The sequence below is a fragment of the Gopherus evgoodei genome, chromosome 6 (genome assembly GCF_007399415.2).
Source record: "Gopherus evgoodei ecotype Sinaloan lineage chromosome 6, rGopEvg1_v1.p, whole genome shotgun sequence".
NCBI lineage: Eukaryota > Metazoa > Chordata > Testudines > Testudinidae > Gopherus > Gopherus evgoodei.
Genome location: NC_044327.1, coordinates 98,470,465 through 98,485,023, shown reverse-complemented (window position 1 = coordinate 98,485,023; position 14,559 = coordinate 98,470,465). Strand labels below are relative to the sequence as shown.

The window sequence follows — 14,559 nt, the reverse complement described above, 5'->3', positions numbered from 1 at the left end:
CACTTCCCTCAGCTGATTCAGAAAATGTCACAGAAGTGCAGCAGAGAGTCTATTTACTATTTTTATTTCACAAGTAAAGTCTTTTGAGATCTGTTACATCTTTGGCAAGATCTGTTATATCTTTGGCATCAGCAGAACCAGTGTATAAAAAAAGTACATTCTAAATTACTAAAATAACTAAATTACTGATAGTCTTCAAATTAGGTAACAATGTTCCATAGATGGGTCTCAGGCAGACAGACATGGAGAGTTATATTTTCAAAGAAAAGAGACAAGAACAGGTGATACACATCCAATCACAAGCACAGTTGTACTCTGGCATTTTCAACAAATAATCTATTGCCCACCTACGCACAATAAATTGATATGCCTAGGGACACAGCCATGTATTAAAACATGCATGTGGATTCTAACAGACCTAGGACCACATTTTCCAAGGTATGTAAACACTTAAATATGTAGTTAGATGTAGTGGGATTTTCAAAAGCACCTATCTGCATCTTTAGGTACCTAAATACATTCAAAAATAGAGCCTAATCCAACTTCTTACTGATGCATATGGAACCTGGATTAGCCCTCATAAAAGGGCAAATGATTTTTGTGCAGTCATGAGGACAATTTTCTCCAGTGTACTGAAAATTTTAGAAGACAAGATAGGTGAGGTAACATCTTTTATTGGACAAACTTCTGTTGGTGAGAGACAAGCTTTTGAGCTACCTCATTCACCTTGCCTCTGCAATATCATGGACTGACAGCTGCACTGCACAGTGAAAATTTTATGACAGCCAAATGGGGCAGCACAAATCTCTTAATATTTTTTTCATCGCACACGGCATTTAAGAAAACAGTTCTGTTTTTCATGTGTGCAATTTTGTGCTTCACTGTTTAAAAGGCATTTTTGTCTGATAGACGGAAACTCCAAACTAAAGGTCCAACACAAACGAAGAAAAAATAATTTGGCCAGTAAATGCCTAAAAAGAAAACCATTACAACCTGGACTTTAGTGTGTCTAATTAAAAAGTCATCCCAAATAATTTATTTGAGCATACCACATGATAAGTACTACATAGAAGAATGTGCAGAAGGAATAACAACTTAGATTAAGGAAGCATATGATGACTATTCTCAGCTATTCTGAGGTACAACAGCAGTTTAAGATAAGAGAGTCATAAAAAGTAACAAGCTACAAAATTAATATATTAGAGGGGAAACAAACTTCTTTACTAAGACCTGTACAACCAGGTTATAGAACATTCAGGAGCAGTACTGAGTTGAGATAATGGGCCTGATCCTACATGCACTGGTTTCACATGGAGAAGGATCAGGGTCTACACTGTGAATATACAAATTTAAAAAGCACCTCTGGCTCAAAAACAAATCAAGTGCCTGATCCTTCAACTCCTTAATCACGTGAGTTGTTCCATTCAAATCAGTGGGATTAATCACATGCGTATGACACTTAGGTGAGGAAGGCATTACATGATTGGCCCTGCAATATAGTAATGAAAGCCATAAGCACCTTGCCACTCAATGTGCAAAAGGCTGTGGGGGAACAGAATGGGCTGAAACTTGATACAGCAGTCTCTCTTTTTTTAAAAAGAAATTCAAAAGTATACAGGCTCTTAAAATCAGATGATATTCAGCTTAATGGACAATTCTATTTTTAACTTTAACATTTCAAAACAGCTCCTTAGAAATAACATTAACTCAAGGTGGTCAATTTTTCTCAAGTTACAATATACAAAGCTGATTTTTTTTGAAAGATCAAAGAAAAATGTCAAATCTTTACGGTACAGTATATGTTTGGCATTTGTATTTCATTAACATGTTTTAATTACAACATGAAAATGCTACTCAATCCAATCCAAACTAATGTGATAAAAAATGTGGAACATTTGATTTACAATATGATTTTACCATCCTGGTTTCTAATTTTAAATTTAATTAACGCACATTTTCTGTTTTGGAGCCTAGGCTACTGTCATATATACAAAAGCAGGTTATCTGATGCAATTAAAAAGTTAACATTTAATTTTGTGGGAAATTGGTAAAGAGTAAATACCACAGGTATTTTTTTTTCCATGTGAATGTAAACCAAAATTCTATTCTTTGGATGGACAAAGATAATCCAAAGGTCGGCTTGCAAGGGAGAAAACTATTTTGTGGTTTAGTCAGTAATGCTGCTATTGTTGCTATGAACAACGGCCTGTTTTTCTGATTGGGCTTTGTGTAAGCAGTCAGATTATGTCACAGAAATTGTAATAAACTAAAAAAGTATGGGTCTGTTAAATAGTCTGATGTCTGTAGAGTAAAATAAGAGATTAAATGTTTTGCATGAGAGGAATTCAATTTCAAGCCATACTACATCCTTTGAAAGGGGTACTTGCCACTCCCAATTACTCTCCAAATTAACTCCATCTCACTGGATTGGTAGATTTAGCTTTACAGTTTTTATTATCCATTCTGCTCAAAAAGAGGACAATTCTCAGATAAAGGCACCCACAGCCATACCGCTACTTATAAATGTATAATACAATAAGACACTATATTCTATCACATAGTAAAAAGGGAGCACTTACATGGTCTATGCAAGTGTAACAGATACTGAAAAGGCTGGGCATGCATATGATATGTATGTATGATATTAGTATGAGTGTGTTGTGAGACAAAGATGAAATCTTATTTCTATGAGAGTATATATTTCTAAAAAGCCAAAAAACATTAAATGCCGTTTAATAGACTGTTTTGAAGGGGATTGAACAATGTATCCTTCTCCTACAAAACCAATTCCTAGCAACATAAATGAAAATACAATAAAATGAAATAAAAATACAGCTATAAACATTTTTTCTACTAGTTGGACAACATTTATTATTTCTCCTTCCCCCACCCCTTCTTCCCATCCCTTTCATCAGCAATTTGTGGCCCAAAAGCCATTTTCTCCCCTATTGTAACGGTATCAACTAAATTTGGAATATTGAACAGCTGGGCCTGAGTTTTCATTTTAGGCCATGATGCTGGAAACAGATCCATGAGAATGGTACTCTGCCCCTGCACAAAGACCCGCTGAAATCAGTTGGATTCTGCATAAGTTCAGGGGTTCACCACATAGATCCAATTGTAGGACCAAAACTTCTGTTTACATAATTTTCAGGGGGGAACATGAAGTTTAAAATGGTCACTTTTTCTTTTATTTTTAAGACATTGGACTGGAATGCAGGAAACCTAACTTCTATTCCTGGCTCTGCCACAGACTTCCTATGAAATGCTGGGCTATCTGCTATCACAGTGCACACACACAAAAGGACAAATTAAGACTGCATGATCAACTTCAGTTCTGACATTTCCCAACTTTTTAGTTCTTGACTCTGCAAATTGAATGTTACAGAGCAACAGAATAACTTTTCTGTTAGCAGCAATTTTATGGACTTTCTACATGTTACAGTTATACATTTTGTCTGCATTACTATGACAGGATGATTGTCTCTTTCAAAGGTGGTAGGGTCAGGCAACACCTGTTCCAGGGTGTATCCTTTAAAGTTTCCTCAGACTTCTGGGGTTGTCTATATTGCAATTAGACACCCATGGCTTGCCCCTGCCAGCTGACTCAGGCTTGTGGGGCTCAGGCTAAGGGGCTGTTTAATAGCCCCTTAGCCTGGGGGCTGAGGAAACTACAATGCATTGGTCACCTCCCAGAAAACACCATCCTAGCCACCATGGATGTAGAGGCTCTCTACACAAACATCCCACATACAGATGGAATACAAGCTGTCAGGAACACTATCCCTGATGATGCCACAGCACAACTGGTTGCTGAGCTCTGTGCCTTTATACTCACACACAACTATTTCAAATTTGATGACAATATATATCTCCAGATCAGTGGCACTGCTATGGGCACCCGCATTGCCCCACAATATGCCAATATCTTTATGGCCGACCTGGAACAACGCTTCCTCAGCTCTCGTCCACTCATGCCCCTTCTCTACCTACGCTACATTGATGACATCTTCATCATCTGGACCCCTGGGAAGGAGACTCTGAAAAAATTCCACCACGATTTCAACAGCTTCCACCCCACCATCAACGTCAGCCTGGACCAATCTACATGGGAGGTCCACTTTCTAGACACCACAGTGCAAATAAGTGATGGTCACATTAACACCACCCTTTATCGAAAACCTACCGACCGCTATGCCTACTTTCATTCCTCCAGCTTCCATCCCGGACACATCACACGATCCATTGTTTACAGCCAAGCACTGAGGTACAACCGCATCTGCTCTAACCCCTCAGACAGAGACCAACACCTACAAAATCTCCACCAAGCATTCTCAAAACTACAGTACCCACACGAGGAAATAAGGAAACAGATCAACAGAGCCAGACGTGTACCCAGAAGCCTCCTACTGCAAGACAAACCCAAGAAAGAAACCAACAGGACTCCACTGGCCATCACATACAGCCCCCAGCTAAAACCCCTCCAACGCATCATCAAGGATCTACAACTCATCCTGGACAATGATCCCACACTTTCACAGGCCTTGGGTGGCAGGCCAGTCCTCCCCCACAGACAACCTGCCAACCTGAAACATATTCTCACCAGTAACTGCACACCGCACCATAATAACTCTAGCTCAGGAACCAATCCATGCAACAAACCTCGATGCCAACTCTGCCCACATATCTACACCAGCGACACCATCACAGGACCTAACCAGATCAGCCACACCATCACCGACGTTCATTCACCTGCACGTCCACCAAGGTAATATACGCCATCATATGGCAGCAATGCCCCTCTGCTATGTACATCGGCCAAACTGGACAGTCTCTATGGAAAAGGATAAATGGACACAAATCAAATATTAGGAATGGCAATATACAAAAACCTGTAGGAGAGCACTTCAACCTCCCTGGCCACACTATAGCTGACCTTAAGGTGGCCATCCTGCAGCAAAAAAACTTCAGGACCAGACTTCAAAGAGAAACTGCTGAGCTTCAGTTCATCTGCAAATTTGATACCATCAGCTCAGGACTGAACAAAGACTGTGAATGGCTTGCCAACTACAGAACCAGTTTCTCCTCTCTTGGTTTTCACACCTCAACTGCTAGAACAGAGCCTCATCCTCCCTGATTGAACTGACCTCGTTATCTCTAGCTTGCTTGCTAGCATATATATACCTGCCCCTGGAAATTTCCACTACATGCATCTGACGAAGTGGGTATTCACCCACGAAAGCTCATGCTCCAAAACGTCTGTTAGTCTATAAGGTGCCACAGGATTCTCTGCTGCTTTTACAAATCCAGACTAACACGGCTACCCCTCTGATATTTAATAGCAGTGTAGATGTTTAGGCTCAAGGGGTAGGAGGTACTCCCAGGTAGGAGAACTGTGGCACTACTGAAGGCGGGAGGGTGGGGTCTGATGACTAAAAAGTGTGTTTTTTGGGAAAAGACTAGATAAATAAAGCCCCACAAAGTGGGAAATCTTGTTTAAGTACTCCAGCCTGAGAGTAATTCATTACAAATAATGAAGAAAGAATTGAGGGCAGTGTGTCTGCAGGGCTACCTCATGCCATGAGGTAATGCCATAGGACAGACCCAATCTACAGTTTTCATCAGACCATCTTCTTACTAGTTCCAAGACAGAGCTCAGTATTTAGAATAGCCAGACTTTTGTCTTCATTTCTCTCTACCATTAAGAGAGAAAATCTACATGCATTCAGATTTCTAGGCTTCCTCAGCCCCTATACAGGGAGCAGATAGATACTTGCAGTCAGAATTACTTTTATTTAGATTAAAGAACAAAACAAGAAAGACTTTACTTCTGTTCTATCATGAGGTGCACTCACTGCAGGTAGCACCTCCTCCTGGCTATCCTCTGGATTAGCTCTGCCAGATGCTGACCCCCTCTGGCAGAGTCCCTCTCTGTTATTCTCTCTCACTCCATGGGCTTCTCTCACTCCAGGAACCACAGCCTCCTCTTCATAACTCTGCCCTTCTGTGAGGATACCAGATACGTTCCCCGCTTCCGGGTCTGTAACAAAGTCTTTCTGGAAAAAATCAGGTAGTCTACTGTCTTCTCCCTGGTTAGTACCACATCCCCACTGTCTAGCAGGGGAACCCAGGTCTTCCCTCTACTCCAAGATCCAGCTTAGGAATCCCCAAATCAGCAGCCAAAGTCTGCATGCCTATTCCTTGCTGCTTTCCCTCTGAGCCTGCTCCTGGCTTCCTCCAGCTCTGGGCCTGGCAGAGCCATAGCTCCCTCCTCCCATGTACTGACTTCAGACTACCTCTCTACAGCCCCTTCTGCTCTCATCTGCTGGGCTTTTTAAAGGCCTCTCCTGTTCCTGCCCAGCTGAGCCTCATTTAATCAACTCCTGCTCCCTGGCTTCTCCTCCAAGTGCAGCATGAGGAGTTAATTGGCCTACCTGGCCACCTTAAACCTTTCAAGCTTTATGTGAAGTGGAGACCCCATCACAGTCTCCGGGTACGTCTTCACTACCCACCGTATAGGCGGGTAGCAATCGATTGCTCGGGGATCGATATATTGCGTCTCATCTAGACGCGATATATCGATCCCCGAACGTGCTTATATCGATTCCGTAACTCCACCAACCCGAACGGAGTTGCGGAATCGACAGGGGGAGCTGTGGACATCGATCCTGCGCCGTGAGGTTGGTGAGTAATTCGATCTTAGATACTTTGACTTCAGCTACGTTATTCACGTAGCTGAAGTTGCGTATCTAAGATCGATTTTCCCCCATAGTGTAGACCATCCCTCCATGAGAGAACAGCATGTATTTCTCTTCTCACAGTCTACACTGAACTCTACACACAAGGAAATTGCTTGAAATGTAATGTTGAGATACACAGAAAACAAAAGGAAGGGCAATTTCATAGCTACAGACACCACAAAGATACCCCAGAAGATGGAAGATGAAAAGTAAATACTGCCTAATATAAGCAGAGGATGCAGCAAATAAAACACATACAAAAAAACTGTGTTTAAGTTCTTCGCTTTACAATATGCCATAAAAGGATTATCAGTTTTAAATCATTACTAGAATTTAAACTGAGGAGGTGTGTGGTTTTTTTAATCAATTCAATGACAACTCTCTAAAAGTGTTCAACACAGATTAAAGGAAGATGGTCTTCTATTTCCTGAAAACATATTTGAAGATCTTCTAATAGCAGACATTTGTGAAAATATAAATACTTTGATAATCTTTATTTTGTTTATAATTATGAAGTATGCTGAATCAACCATCTAGATGGAAATATATGAGGAGCAAAACTTTCACTGAATATGAGTGACTTGTAATGAATTAGCATTTGTTAATCTGATTACTGATCATTAACTTTCTTATACTACTTATTTCTTAATGTATTATTTCGGTGTAACTACATTAGATATTTCAGCTGATTCTTATCTTTCAATGTGCACCTTCTCATCCTCCAACCCAGTGTAATAGATATTGACCATAACACCAGTGCATATGAAAACAATTGTAACATTATTCATTGATATGTGATCAGTTGTTTCATAAGAATTATTTTATGATTTCACAGTAAATTTACAAAGGCATTATTCTAAATCCATGATAAGTATGCATTATTAATGCTGTCACTGTGTTCAAGACACAGTAAACATCACCTTCACATAGAAAAATCTCTGCTGGCCAAAGGCACATCTTCTGTACTAAAGGTTCTGCTGTACTGTGAAATTTGAAGCATGTTCTCAATTCGTTGTAGGATAAGAACTTGATCCCCAATATGGAGGAAAGATTACTGGGCCATTAGCCATGACTTTGTTACTAGTTTGCTGCTAGAGAGATACGCCTTCAGAAAATGAAATAAATGCAGTCTAGCAGGAGATTCCTCAAGCATATATACTACTACTCCTTAATTATCAAAACAGTCTGTATTATACAAAATGCAGTATTCTTGACAGTCCAAAACAAGAACAAAACAAAACAAACAATACTGAAATGGTTTAGAGGATGGTGTCTTCTGTAATCCTAATTGAATATACAAAATGGGCATGCATTTCTAAAAGTGCTCTCCTTCAATGGATTATACAAAGCAAACTAAGATAAGTACAGTGGATATATTAGCATATTAATTCAGAGTTACAGTAAATTAAATGAGAGGTAAAGCCAGATACAGGTGTATAATGAAGCTCACTCCTGCAATTCCCTGTGTTCCAAGAGTCTAGAATATACTCCTCAGTGATGAACACTAGTAACAAAATAATCCTTTAACAAAGAAATCTAAGAAACTACACTATTAGAATTTAAAACATTTGGAAGCCAAAATTAACCACAAAATTAATGTAGAATCAAGAATGAAGTTAAACTTTGGCTTTGACCAATGTAAGCAAAGAAAACACTCTCTTTGAGGGCACATAGAGAAAGCACATGAACTCTCAGATGATATTAAAGCAGACTGTGAAAATAACCCACATCAAAATACAGAGTGCACAGAGAATCTTACCACTTAATTACATTAATTCCTAAGAGACCCAGTCATGGACCAGGACCCCATTGTGGTAAGTGCTGTACAAACACAGAACTCATGTTTACAGAGATTTAAACAAAGAGGTGGGATTTGGAAATATTCAATCTCAAAATTCCTCCTAAAGAAGGTGACTGGGGTGTGGGTGCTTTGAGAGGTGGAAAGATTGCTCTTGAAAAAAAATAAAGTGCAAGACATATTGTGCTAAGTCCACTAATATTACCCTATCTGTGGAATGGTTTGAGAAGATATTTATATAATCACTAACTGGGGATGGTGTTACAACATCTTGAGTGTGGATGCCTGGATAATATGAAACAATGGGGGGTAGGGGGGTGGGAATAGAAATACAGTGATTCAATTAACTGTTACTAAGAGACATGTTAAAAATTTTTCAGATAGAATAATTTCTGTAAAATCCCAGTTTAGCAGAATCAAAATATTCCATGGGAACATATCAGTTCTATCAAAAGTTTTAGAGGAAATCTGGCAGTGTAGACAGGCACTGGGCCAGCCTGGCCAGGTTCCTGGCAGCCTGCTCACCAACTGGCCAGCCAGAAGACATTAAAAATATGAACATAAAAGCAACTGCAAAACCTCAGCTACTTGAGCATCAAGACTAGGATTATATAGTGACCCTGTTCTTACTAACCCAGGATCTGCAGTCACTCCATCAGCAACAACAGAACCTGGCTGACATACATCCCTGTAGAAATCAAAAAACAGAGTATCATCTGCCAGATTATGACTAGCATCTGCCGGACTGTGACTAGCAGGAAGAGAATAATAAATAAAATAAATAAGCGAATGGTGGAAATGTCACTGCCAAAATGTGCCTGTCATGGCATTTTCAACAGAGCACATCTGGAGTTTCCATCAGAAAATGCGCCTCTGACTGTTGGAATCAGATATGCAATTGATCCTACTTGCCCTTCACTGGCTCATTAGCCCTACAGAAACTGTTGTCAGGTTTGCTGATAGTACATCTTATAGGATATGTCATTATGCTGGATAAATTTACTGGCTATTTGGTCTACCTTCTGATCCTTTCTACAGGTTCCTCTCAAGGAATCTCATTTTTCAGCACTCTATCTGAGCAGCAGACAACTACCTTTCCCTCATCTTTGTTTCCTATTGTGCTCTATTTGTCACTGTAGTTGTAGGGCTACTTCCTTCGTGGCAGACATGAAAATAAATTGTTCCTTGATCAGGCCTAGCTTGGCCAAGAATTCAGCATTTTGTGAACCCCCTTGTCATCTTATCCTCCAGTAGTGTGATGAGGCCCTTAATTCTACTTGCCTCAAACAGCCAGCCTCCTACTGCCTGAGCATTTTTTAAAATAAAGCTGTTGCTATTTGCTGCACAGGCTGTAATCAGTAACACAGTTTTGGTTCACTTACTTTTGTGTTTGCAGCCATGCCTCTTCCACTCCCCCAGGCACCCCAAAATAGTTTTTGCACCACCTGATTTCTCTCGTAGTTTGTGGACAAACATCAGACCTGCCTGGCTAGACCTCTGTGCACACGATTGTGGACATACTTTGGAAAAGTAGGCACTATATTCAGAATATATTAATGCAAGAGCCCTCACTCAGACAAAAAATAGAGAGAAAAAAATAGATCAATGAGTGTTGTTGTGACAGTCTACTCAGCTCACCTGCAGAGAAATCCAAAATGGAAATGAAAATTCCACTGAAACTCTAGAGAGGTTGGGAAAAAGAGCTGATATCTGGATTTCTAGGCCTGGAGGACTGCCTTAAACTGAAATATCTATAGATGAGTGCCTTACATATCCTTAAAAAAAAAAAAAAAAAGATGTGAGGTTAAATACAGAAACGCATCACTATACAATTAAAATGTGCAATTGACAATCAGTAAAATAAACATAGTTCAGACCATTAAAATGGAAATTTATTCTCTCCCCCAGGTACTTAGTTTCATAGGATTATACTAAAGCAGAAAGTGATCTATTAGGTTACCTAATCCATCTCCCTGCCAGAGTAAGATTTTTCACTGTAGCAGACTTGGAATGTTTACACTAGATTGGACAAAAGCCTTGCAAGTCATGGGGCTTCTATCACTTCTTTTGGGAGACTGTTCCATAGCCTAATAGACTTCACTATTAAGACTCTGTCTTGTTATTCTTAATTCTATCCAACTTCATCCTGTTTTTAACATCCTCTGCCCTTCTGCCTTTTATGGTTTAGAATAATTGTACTGTACTAAACAGTACAGTGCTTTCACTCATTTATTTTCTACAGCAATCTGATCATTCCTGTTGCTTGCATGTGAACACCAATCTGTCAGTATCTTTCCGGTAATATGATGCTAAGAGTACTCCAAGATGCAACAAAAACAAAGCCTTATTAAAGGATGGCCTCGCTGCTCTGTGACATGAAGCTTTTCTATCTGATAATAGATAGGTGGAGCTAGACAAAACTGCTGACAGAAAAAGATTGTATATGACCAGAAACATTAAGTTATGTACATGGCAAGCAGATATACAAACACAAGTTTGTATTACCAATTGCCCTCATCTCCCCTCTCTTCTTTTAAGTTACACTCATTTGTGTTTTCTGAAAGCTCTGTGTAGAAGGGGGCCATGGCTTCCTGTGTGTTTGTATCATCTCTAGCCTTATTGTGCCACAATTCCAATAGTGCTTCTTGGGTACTAGCATGATAAAAATATCAAATGGTAGTAATAAGCAACTGAAACTTGAATTGGCCTTTTTGTTCCTTAATGCGCTGCTAACTCACATCTAATATACTGTCCACTGTCAGTTCCACAATAGCTTCCAAGTTTGTCCCACCCAGTGACTATCTGTATTTCAGATATTTTTCTCCACATTGTTATTTTCTGCCCATGTTGTTAGATTCTTCTGCATTATGTCTATGTATTTGCAATTTCTCCAAATGATATAATACAATTTGTTAATTTAATCAATTTGCTACTTATTTCCTCTTCTAGAACATAAATTAAAAAGTTAAATAAGAGTAGACTTTAACAGATACCCTGCAGTACTCTAAAAATGTTTCTGCACCTTGATAGCATGGATTGATACCCGATATCCTCTGCCTGCATTTTTCAATCCACAGGCCAAGGATCCTCTCCAAACTAATTTGAATTCATTAATCTTTCAGGGCCCAGAAATTGCTTCCTGCCCTGCATATTTCCTGAGAAGATACAGCAGATATAAGAACCTAGAGGCAAAGGAACTACTGTTCTGGAATCATATTATTCCATCCTTGAGGTGAAAAAGATTACTCAGACAAAGAATGAGTCATTCATCATGTCACTCTATAATACAGCAGGAAAACAAAGACTCTAGGAGTGGAATAGTGTTAGTGTGGGCGTGCATGTGTGTGTAGGTGGATGGGGAGAGCAATCAGAGATAACCTCAGTGAAAAGTTGGAGATAGTGCAGATAGCAGAATTACCATGAGCAGGCACGAGGGACAGGACTGAAGAGCTGGTTCAGCCAATGCTGCCGAACAAGCAGCTGAACAGGGCACCCAGCACATGGGGGGGGCTACCATATCAGAACAAAGTTGAAATTCCATCCTGATGTTTCCTGCTCATGTTACAGTATTCCTGGATTTAGAGTACAAGCTACTTTATATTGATTGAGAGCTCTGCAATACCAATAACTTGAGACCCTTAGGGAAACAGTGTGTCAAGGGCTGAATTCAGATATAAGCATTATAAGGCTGTGTTTAGGGCCTCAGCGCTCTGAGAATTACGTGATGAGATCAGAATCTCAGATTTCATTTTATTTTTAATGTTTAATTTCTAGATTTTATGCTTGCAAAGATAAGCTTGAAAACATGAACTGAGCATAGGTAATGTAAGGTCTTCTGCCTGAGCTGGTAGACAGCATGACACAATAGCTCTGAGAGGGGTGAGCTGCCCCATACTCTCTCAATGGAATGTTAACTTCAAGATCCTCTTATCTGGCAGGATGCTGCCAGCTCCATCTAAGTAGAGTGTGGCAGAAGAAAGGGGCAGAGAGACAAGCCCACTCAAATGCCCAGGCAGAAAGAGGTAAGGGAGAGAAAGAACTGAAGGTGTAAGCCTATGGTAGAAAATGTTGCCAAAGCATAACTGTCAAATGTGAAAGGCTTACAATGAAATAAAATAAAGTCACAAGGAGACCAGACTGCATCAATCAATGACTGCATCTGCCTAATTGCAAGGGCCAGTGTGGGACATCCTTTTCATTTGAACTGGAGGGAGTGGTTACTGAAAAACTAATTCCTGGTACTGCTGATTATGTAGAAGCAGGTGTTCATTTAGAAGTGTTAAACAGACATAAACACATAAAAAAACAACACTGTTAAGTACCATGTGCATTAAAATCAAGTTCAAGTAAACTGCAATGCACACAACTGAAAAGTGCTCAAACTTTAACAGTCAAATGCAACAAAATTTGTGGAAATAGAGGCTTGCACACCCCCTCTAGTGGATGACATGAAGAACTAGAGTTGAAATGCCTGTGAAAGGAATATTACTATCAACCTCAAGCTAGAGTAGATTCAGATTAATCTTTAAAAAAAACCAAAAACCAAAACCCACTACCGCTGAATTGTTTAGGCTGCATTAAATATGTTCAGTGAAATATGTTTTTTTTTTAATTCTGAGCTAAATAGATCTAATCTAAATTTGATTTGTAAAGAATTATGTACCATGGAAAAGGAGAGTGTGCAGAAGAAGAGTTTTGAAGGAGAAAAGCAGCTTTGTGGAAGTTTATGGGTAGCAACTCCCAAATATGGAGGGCAACATAGAAGAAAGCACAAATTTAACAAGTAGAGGATGAAATGGAGTCAACATCTCGATAGTGAAGAAGAAATGGTACATATGGTGGGTATAAGCTGTGTAGAGCCTTGAAAGTGAAGACATGCAGTTTATGTTTGATGAGACAGAAGGGGGAGCCAGCAGAAGGATGCAAAAAGAGGGATGACATGGTCAAAGTGGCACACTGGGACAGAGGTCTTTGTAGTAGCATTCTGAATGGATATGAGTGGAGCAATGCTGCATTTGACAAGGCCACAGAAAAGGATGTCGAGGAATCGAGATGTGAGATGATGAGAGCCTGGATGAGAGTTTTAACTATACAGACAGACATGAAAAGCTGTATCTTGGACATGTTATGTGGACAGAATCTGCAAGATTTAGACATAGCCTGGATATGAGGACCTAAAGAGAGATCTGAGTTGAAGATGACACCCAGGTTACAGGCCTGAGTAACAGTCAGGCAAGCGGTGAAACAGTAATGTGTTTGCAAAACAGTCTGTCTGATAAACAGTCTAACACAAAATTCAACCATCGGTTTATCTAGTAAACCATCATTCTGTAAAAAGTATATGTACACAAGTGCATGTTCTTTTAAAAATACTAAGAAGGTACTTGTGAACTCTATAAATTGCTGAGCTCTAAAGAGGCAGGTACCTCATTTTCTCTAATAACCTAAATTTAATCTCAGACTTAAAAGCAACCAGACCAGTTAGATTCCTGAGTTACCCAACAGTACTATTACAGATAGTTTTATGAGTTCTCTTTAACTGTCCGTATGGGCAGTTATATCTTTTTATACATTCTTATTTTTATCTGGGATACATTTCTTTTGAAAGATGAGCATGCCACTACTAAGGTTGATTCTCTCTGCTGGGTCTCTCTCTGGGTATGCATACACTGCCAAAGAGTGTGTGTTCTTAACTCAGGTTAGCTAACCTGAATTAGCTAACTTGGGTTAAAATAGCAGAGAAAACATAGTTAGTTGACTTTTAAGTCAGGTTTGCAGCTCAAGTTAAAGTCTATAGGGGAGCCTAAGATTGAACTTGAGCTGCTAACCTGAGTTGTTATGCCATCACTACTATTTTAACAGAGCTAACAGAAGTTAAGAACACACCTCTTTTTAGTTGTGTAGACATACTTGTACATGGGTTAAGAGCATGAGGTGGGTTAAGAACTAATGTATACAGGACACACCCCTGAAAGTAAACAAAAAATCTTATATGTATATATTACATGGTATCAGAACATT

General features: G+C 39.5%; 1 protein-coding gene across 2 annotated transcripts in view; it reads right to left on the bottom strand.

Annotated features, from left to right (window-relative positions):
• Positions 1–14,559, bottom strand: part of PDE4D (phosphodiesterase 4D) — a 960,682-nt gene that overhangs the window by 635,870 nt on the left and 310,253 nt on the right. The window lies entirely within an intron of this gene.